Source organism: Neofelis nebulosa, chromosome 15 (assembly GCF_028018385.1).
Source record: "Neofelis nebulosa isolate mNeoNeb1 chromosome 15, mNeoNeb1.pri, whole genome shotgun sequence".
In the NCBI taxonomy this organism is placed as follows: domain Eukaryota; kingdom Metazoa; phylum Chordata; class Mammalia; order Carnivora; family Felidae; genus Neofelis; species Neofelis nebulosa.
Genome location: NC_080796.1, coordinates 8,534,634 through 8,542,754, shown reverse-complemented (window position 1 = coordinate 8,542,754; position 8,121 = coordinate 8,534,634).

The following is an 8,121-nucleotide window of genomic DNA, read 5'->3' as shown; positions in this document are numbered from 1 at the left end:
TCTGTGGGAAAACATGTTTTGTGCTTAATTGATTCAAAAATTTGCCATCTAAGAAATTCTGATGTAACAGGTCACAATTGGTTATACTTAGCTTTCACTGGAGACTAAAGTTTCTATGAGTTAAAATTCTGCTAAATGTAGTTAAGACTGATGGAAATAAGGAAAGCAATCTGCGTGTGGAAAAGTGGATATATAAAAAATATATAAGGAATGAAAATACATTTTTTGTTAAAGGTAAAAAAAAAAAAAAAAAAAAAAAAGGTAACTTTGTCCTAAATGAGACTGGCTGTTTAGGGGAAAAAAAAAAAAAAAAAGGCTTAGGTCAAATCTAAAAGCAAAGTAAAGTTGTAAAAGGTTTATAAAGGAAAATCTTTAAAAAGGACTTTTATATATGGTCAGGAGGTCTGAAGTTAAGCCTTTCAATTATGCTAATGTAGCCACTGTCTTACACATAATAAAACCCCGTGGCCTGCCTGGAAAGGTTAAGGGGGCTCTCATGAAATATACGGCTATCCCCCCTGACACCCCTGAGGCTGAGACGATTCTAAAAGACAAATTTGTCACTCGATGGGCCCCAGATATTCGGAGAAAACGGCAAAAACTTGCTGTTGGTCCAGAAGGAGGAGATCTTACGAGCTGCCAGTTGGGTATATTACAACCAGGATCAAGAGGAGAATTAAAAAAAAAAAAAAAAAGAAAAATCTGAGGCCTTAGTGGTGGCCTTCCGTACTATGTCAGACCAGACGTCCCGAGGTCCTGGCCCCAAGTGCCATTTATATGGCCATGAATTCAGAGCACTAAAATGAGAACGTCCTCAGAGGGGACAACCGAAATGAAAACCCCACAAGCTATGCCCCTTCTGCGGAGACTATCAGTGGACATCTGAATGCCCTCGGGGCCCTGTATCTGTGAGGGCTCAGACAACCAGTGTCCCTGGAAGGGACTGACCGGGGCTTGGGGCTCTTCACGGTGGCTCCCCTAAACCAACTGTCCACCAGAAACCCAGAGCCTCGGGTAACTCTAAAAAAAGTTGACCAGAGTGAACTTTTCTGTCCTCCTTTCCAACCATCCAAACACAGAGTGACGATTAGAGGCGTCTCCGGAAAACTTGTAACTAAATGTTTTGCTCAGCCCCTGGGATGTCTCTGGGAAACCTAATTTTTTCTCTTTCTTTCCTGATAATGCCAGAGAGCCTTACTCCCTTGCTGGGAAGGGACATTATAACTGAATTAGAGACTGTGGTGCTAACTAACTCCGAATAAACAATTGTGTGAATTTTGGGGAATTCCTGGATGTCGTAGGCTGTAGATACCAGGGTTCAGGAAAATAGTTTGCTGCTATATCAATTATTAAGGAAGACTCAATTCCACCTACCCTCCCAAGAAACTAAACTGGGGTCTGACTCCTAGGCTCTGGGGTCTGTTTCCAGCCCTTGGAATGGTTACAAACAGAGCTGGGCAATTATGATTACCGAGCTCACAGAGCTAAAAAGATTAATAAAACACAGCATCAGGCCTTTCATTGAGGGAGGGACGAAACTTATCAAAGGGCCCAAAGGATGTTTACTGAAGAAAAAAAAAAAATCGTCAAGGACAGTTGTGCCAGGAATATCGGCGTCTTAGAAACACTCCTTTCGGGGCGCCTGGGTGGCGCAGTCGGTTAAGCGTCCGACTTCAGCCAGGTCACGATCTCGCGGTCCGTGAGTTCGAGCCCCGCGTCAGGCTCTGGGCTGATGGCTCAGAGCCTGGAGCCTGTTTCCGCTTCTGTGCCTCCCTCTCTCTCTGCCCCTCCCCCGTTCATGCTCTGTCTCTCTCTGTCCCAAAAATAAATAAAAAACGTTGAAAAAAAAATTTTTAAAGAAACACTCCTTTCAACCACAAACTTGCTCTCCCAGATAATCGAGGGACCGGAGGCTGTCCAGGGAAGACTGACAGTTAGGTTCACTCAGATGCCAAGGTCAAAGGGATCCCAACACCTGCTGGTATGGACCAATACTTGTACGAACTGAGTAAAGGCCTTCTCCTACAAGACAGAAAAGGCACCGGAAGTAATAAAAGTTCTGCCTTATAAAGTAATACCCAGGTATGGCTTCCCCAAACACCTGCAAATGAATAAGGGTGACCGACTGCTTTGACTCTCTAGCCGGACTCCTGGCTCTCGGAAAAGTCTTACACCTCAAAGTAAGGCACACTGTCTGCTTATACTCAGCAAAACTCCAAATAACACCTCGCCAGCATCAGGGGCTTTAAAAAAGTTTTTTTTTCACTAAGTTAGGGCCCAACGCCTGGAAACAGAGCCACCGCTGATTACTTAATGCTCCTGCTTCTCCATCACCTGGGTTATGAGAGATTCCCTGACGTGTGTTGTTTACAAAGTCAGGGTCTCTCCGAGGCCGTCCGACGGGTTTGGAAACCGTAGACGCCATCTTAACATGCCGTCTTGCTGGTCGGCAGAATCTTTACCTTGGGTTTTTCTCTTCACGTCTGCTCATGTTTATGCCGCCTCATGCCTGCCAGCCTCCCTGTCAACCATACCGTGGCCACTGGGCTGACCCTTGGGTTGACTCTAACTGCTGTACCCCCCGCACCGCCCCTTACCAGCTTGAAGAAGCCAGAGCGGTCATTGTCCCTGTTCTCTACCCAGTCACAGGCCCTGTTCCAGGGGAGGGATGGATAGGGAAGGGTGAACATCAGGCAGGGAGAGATCAGGGACCTTCCGGGAGGCAGACTGCAGCTGCAGGTGGGAAGCTGAAGAAGCCCACGGGTTCTCCCCTTACGAAACTGTGTATGGGCACCCTCCCCCCAATACCAAGGGCATGAGGGGGGATCTAAATGAGATAGACAATCTAACCCCGCGAGCACAGATGCGGGCCCTCGGCTCTACCCTAACCACCTTGCGCCACGGGGTCAGAGAGCGATTCCCTGCGAGTCTGACCACAGACGCTCGCCCCTTTAACCAGGAGACGCTGTGTGGGTGAAGGGGTGGAGTGCCCAAGCCCTAAGACCCCTCTGGAGGGGCCCGTTCACTGTCATTTTGTCCACCCCTACCGCAGGAAAGGTGGCCGAAGTGGGGCCCTGGATTCACTACGGCAGAGCGGAGCCGGCATCTCGAAGCTGGGAGTGCTTTCCTGATCCATCCACGCCGCGCAAGCTGACCACACGGAAGATTCTTCCACTCCAGAGGCTCCGGGAGACCGCAGCCCCGCTTTAGTCACTCCGGAAGCTGACTGAGCTACGCACGCCAGGAGCTTGAGGAATCGAAGGTCTGGTGGGACAAAAAACTGTCCTTATTTTCTAGATGTTTCCACGCTGTGACGCACTGTTACGCCCTGTTTCTTGCTCTTGTTGTGATTCTTGATCTGCTCTTTGCCACAGGATTGGCCGAGGCCGCCCGGGGCCGCCTGCAAATGTGGGGAGAGGTTTCTGTGAACACTCACTCACCTTCCTCTTGTGGACAGGATGCTTCGTTGGTGCCAACACGGGAAAACAATGGCCATGAGAGACTAGAAAATCTGATCCCCACAAACCTTACAGTAAAACAAAATACCCCAGTCCTACTGGGGTTTGGCTTCTCAAGAGCTCAATTATTGGGAAAAACCTTCTTGCCTGGTGGGCAAAGTTCATCGTCGTCTCTGTTAAAAACTTAACCTGCCTAGGCCAAAGACTTTATAACTTAACTGCCCGGAAAACCCAATGGTGGGGGACCCCAGATCACCTTGAACCAGATCCCCACCCCTTGTCTAACGTCTCTCTTCTCTGAGAGGCCTGGGACAGTGTCAGCGCGGCCATCAAATGGCGGGTCCAGGTGGACTGTCCTAGATACGTGGCAGGACAGCCTACACAGCCCTCCCCCCAGGCTGGTCAGGGTCACGTGTGCTGGGAACTCTTTGTCCATCTCTCTTCCTGCTCCTGCTTGCCAGAGGGAGACGTTTGGGAGTCCAAGTGTGTGGGGACAGGGAGACTCAGGGGAAGTGGCGTGTCCCACAAATCAGCAGTTAAAAGACGACGAATGGCCTCCCGAGTGTATAATCCAATATCGTGGCCCTGCCACCTGGGCAGAGGACGGTGCTGGGGCCACCGCACTCCCACCTACTATGTGCTAACTCGCATAATCAGGCTGCAAGCAGTTGTAGAAATTATCACCAATGAAACAGCCAGAGCTCTTGACTTACCGGCCAAGCAGCAAACTGAAATGCACAATGCCATCTATCAAAATCGCCGGGCCTTAGATTACCTGCTTGCTTCTGAGGGAGGAGTTCATACAAAGTTCAAGCTGGGCACCTGCTGCCTACAGATAGATAATTTTTTAAAAAAAGGTCATAGAAGAGATCACAGAGGAAATGAAAAGGACTTCTCCTGCCCCCAGCCAGACCTGAAACAGTTAAAACCCCGGGGAGTTATTTAGAGGATGGTTTTCAACTTTCGAGGGATTCGAAACTCTCATAAAAATTATCCTCCTAATTCTGGAAGCGTGCTTAATCCTACCCTGCTTAGTTCCCCTGGTTGTCTCAGTCTCACTGAGGACATGATTTAAAAAAAGATGGCCACTCATGTAGGGATGTTATAAAAATATAAACCTCTAAACCAAGATGATGTTCTTTGACCCAAAATAGAGGGGTCCGAGCATCAATGGGGGGAATGTGGTAGGGTCCCCTCCCTAAGGAAAGGAAAAAAAAAAACCCTCAAGGCCACTGGCCAAATGGTAATGACACTTGGGGGCCTCATAACAAAACTGTGGCTCCCCATCTTCCCTCCACTGAGGCCAACCTGGGGTCCTGCCCACCACACACACAGACCTTCCAACTGGTGTTTTTGGGCCTCACTCCTAAATATTAAATGATCAGACACTTGGGGAAAGCCTCTGACATAAAAGGCAAAGCACAGAAGGAAAGTATTCACAGGCAAAAGAAGAAGCTAGAATATCCACAGAGATAAGAAATGAATTGTATCTATGAAGCAGGAACAGGAGGCGATAAACCAAAGAAGCGTTCAGACAATTAGATAACACTTTTTGAAATAAAAATTTCAACAGAGAAGTCAGAACATGGAGTTAAGGAATTCTCCCAGGAAAAACAGAACACAAACCACAGAGATAGACAGTGAGAGAAGGAAGGAAGGAAGGAAGGAAGGAAGGAAGGAAGGAAGGAAGGAAGGAAGGAAGGAAGGAAGGAAGGAAGAGATGGAGGGAGGAAGGAGGAAGGAGGGAGGGAGGACAGCAAAGAGAGAAAGAAAGAAAATCAGAAGATCAATCCAGAAATCTGCAGACTAATCTGAGTTCCACAAGAGAGAAAAGATAATATAGACAGAAGTAAATTACTAAAGAAATAATCCAAGAATATTTCCCAAACGAAAGGACAGAAGTCTCCAGATTGAAAAGACACAATAAAAAGCCAGAACCACACCAATGCAAGTGGTCGTGAACTTTCAAAATACTGAAGAAAAGATAAGCTCCTAAAAACTCCTAGAGAGAAAAACAACAACATAAAGAGGTCAACGCAAACACTCATTGGTCAGAATGTCATCAGTCTTCTTTTCTATATTTTGAGAGAGAGAGAGAGAGAGAGAAGGGAGCACAAGCAGGGCGGGCAGAGGGAGTGAGGGAGGGAAGGAGGGAGGGAGAGAGAGAGAGAGAGAGAGAGAGAGAGAGAGAGAGAGAGAGAGAGAATCTTAAGCAGGCTCCACTCAGTGCAGAGCCTGAAGTGGGGCTCGACCCCACAGCCCTGGGTTCATGAACTGAACTGAAATCAGGAGGTGGATGTTCAACCAACTGAGCCACCCAGATGCTCTCCTTTTTTTAAGTAGGCTCCACGCCCAGTGTGGAGCCCAAGGAGGGGCTTGAACTTACAACCCCGAGATGAAGATCCGAGCTGAGATCAAGAGTCAGCCACTTGACCGACTGAGCCACCCAGGTGCCCCAGAATGTCACCAGTCTTCTTAGCAGTAACACTGATGCCATAAGATGGTGAAGCAAGGCCTTCAAAAGTTGGAGGAAAATTATCTTCAACAAAGAATCCTATAATGAAGTATGGGGACAAATTAGAGACATGTTCACACATGCAAGGACTAAAAACATTTTTATTTCTTGTGTACCCTTTCTTGAGACATAACCAGCGGATGTGCTCCGGCAAAACAAGGGAGTAAATTATGAAAGGGACACGGTCACTGGGAACAGGGGATCTAATACAGAGGAGCACAGCAGGCTGATAACTGTGTAGCAGGCACAGGGCACCAGGAGGCAGGTCCCCAGAGAGGGGATGAAATACATACATTAACTGATAGAGAGAAGCTTCTGGAAAATAAAATGAATAGGGGCGCCTGGGTGGCGCAGTCGGTTAAGCGTCCGACTTCGGCCAGGTCACGATCTCGCGGTCTGTGAGTTCGAGCCCCGCGTCAGGCTCTGGGCTGATGGCTCGGAGCCTGGAGCCTGTTTCCGATTCTGTGTCTCCCTCTCTCTCTGCCCCTCCCCCGTTCATGCTCTGTCTCTCTCTGTCCCAAAAGTAAATAAAAAACGTTGAAAAAAAAAAATTAAAAAAAAAAATTAAAAAAAAAAAAGAAAATAAAATGAATAGACATTTGTCGGACATGATGGCATATTTGGGGGGAAAAAACTAGGGAAAAGAACACAGAAAAATAAGCAAAAGAAAGAGTTGAAAAACAAAGAAAACGTAATCACGGTACCGTGCTTGGCTCTGCTGTGAGTAGTATTTACGTGGTCACGATTGTGGAAACTGCTGATCTAACAAAAAGCCACCGTTACTATGTTGGGAAGGATGCATTCCAAGCAGTGGAGGTGGGGGTACACGACTTAAGTCTTTACCCACCATAAAATCAATAGACAATGTCCCAAATCGACAAACCTGGAAATTCGCATTATGTGATTTCCATTTACCGAAGGAAATGCTAAAAGACTTGGAAGGTAGAATAAGAAACATGAGGGATGGGGATTGTTCTATTTTATTCTAAGCCTTGATTATTTTATTTTTTAAAAACCATGCACATGGATACAAATAAGAATTAACTTATAATTGTTGTTTTCTGAGGTCACCGGACCCTCCCGGTTCATTGCTTTTTCCTTCATATTCTAATTTTTTTTTTTTTTTACATTTATTTATTTTTGAGACAGAGAGAGACAGAGCATGAATGGGGGAGGGTCAGAGAGAGAGGGAGACACAGAATCTGAAACAGGCTCCAGGCTCTGAGTTGTCAGCACAGAGCCTGATGCGGGGCTCGAACCCACGGACTGCGAGATCATGACCTGAGCCAAAGTCGGACACCCAACCGACTGAGCCACCCAGGTGCCCCTTTTCCTTCATATTCTAGAGCATGCGTCGTGCCAGAGTTCAAACCCCAGGCTCGGATCGGTTCCTGTAAACCACTGCCCCTTTCTCTCCTCACCTCAAGCGTTTCCTTCACCCTGGCTCACCCCCGGGACTCCTGCCCTGCGCGATCTGCTATCTGGACACTCCCCATATTCACCAATAAATTCCTTTACCAGACACCAACCGAGAGCTTGCTGATTGCATCAGAACCTGCCCGCATTTTATTACAGTTTAGGTTCTCAAGAGGGCAGAGTGCCCACGATTCATTACTTCAAGATGAACAGATTGCAAATCCACCAGGACATTAAAGAAGCGAGGGTGGGGATACCAAATAGGCACTTTACAAAATGTCCTGGTGAGAGAGAATTTTGTAAGAATATTTAATTATATAGAATGGTTTCGTATCGGGCACCTGGCTGGCTCAGTTGGTGGAACATGTGGCTCTTGATCTCGGGGTCATGTGTTCAAGCCCCATGTTGGGTGTAGAGATTACTAAAAATTAAAAACTAAAAATAAAATAAAAAGAGTAATTTCATATCTGTGTCGACTCATCATTTTCATAGTCAAGTATATTTACCAGTCATCTGTCAGTATATGGGGCTACCGATACATATGATAACCACCCACATGGGAACCACCCAATAAATAAAACATGAGCAGAATCCCTAGTTTCTAGAAACTTGACCGTGGACATGATGCAAGATAGTTTGCAAAGGTGTCTGTTGGGGAGATCAGGAATGACTAATACGGAATATATCCTACGTACTGAGTTACTACTAGGAAGTAGTCTTAGATTTTCTATG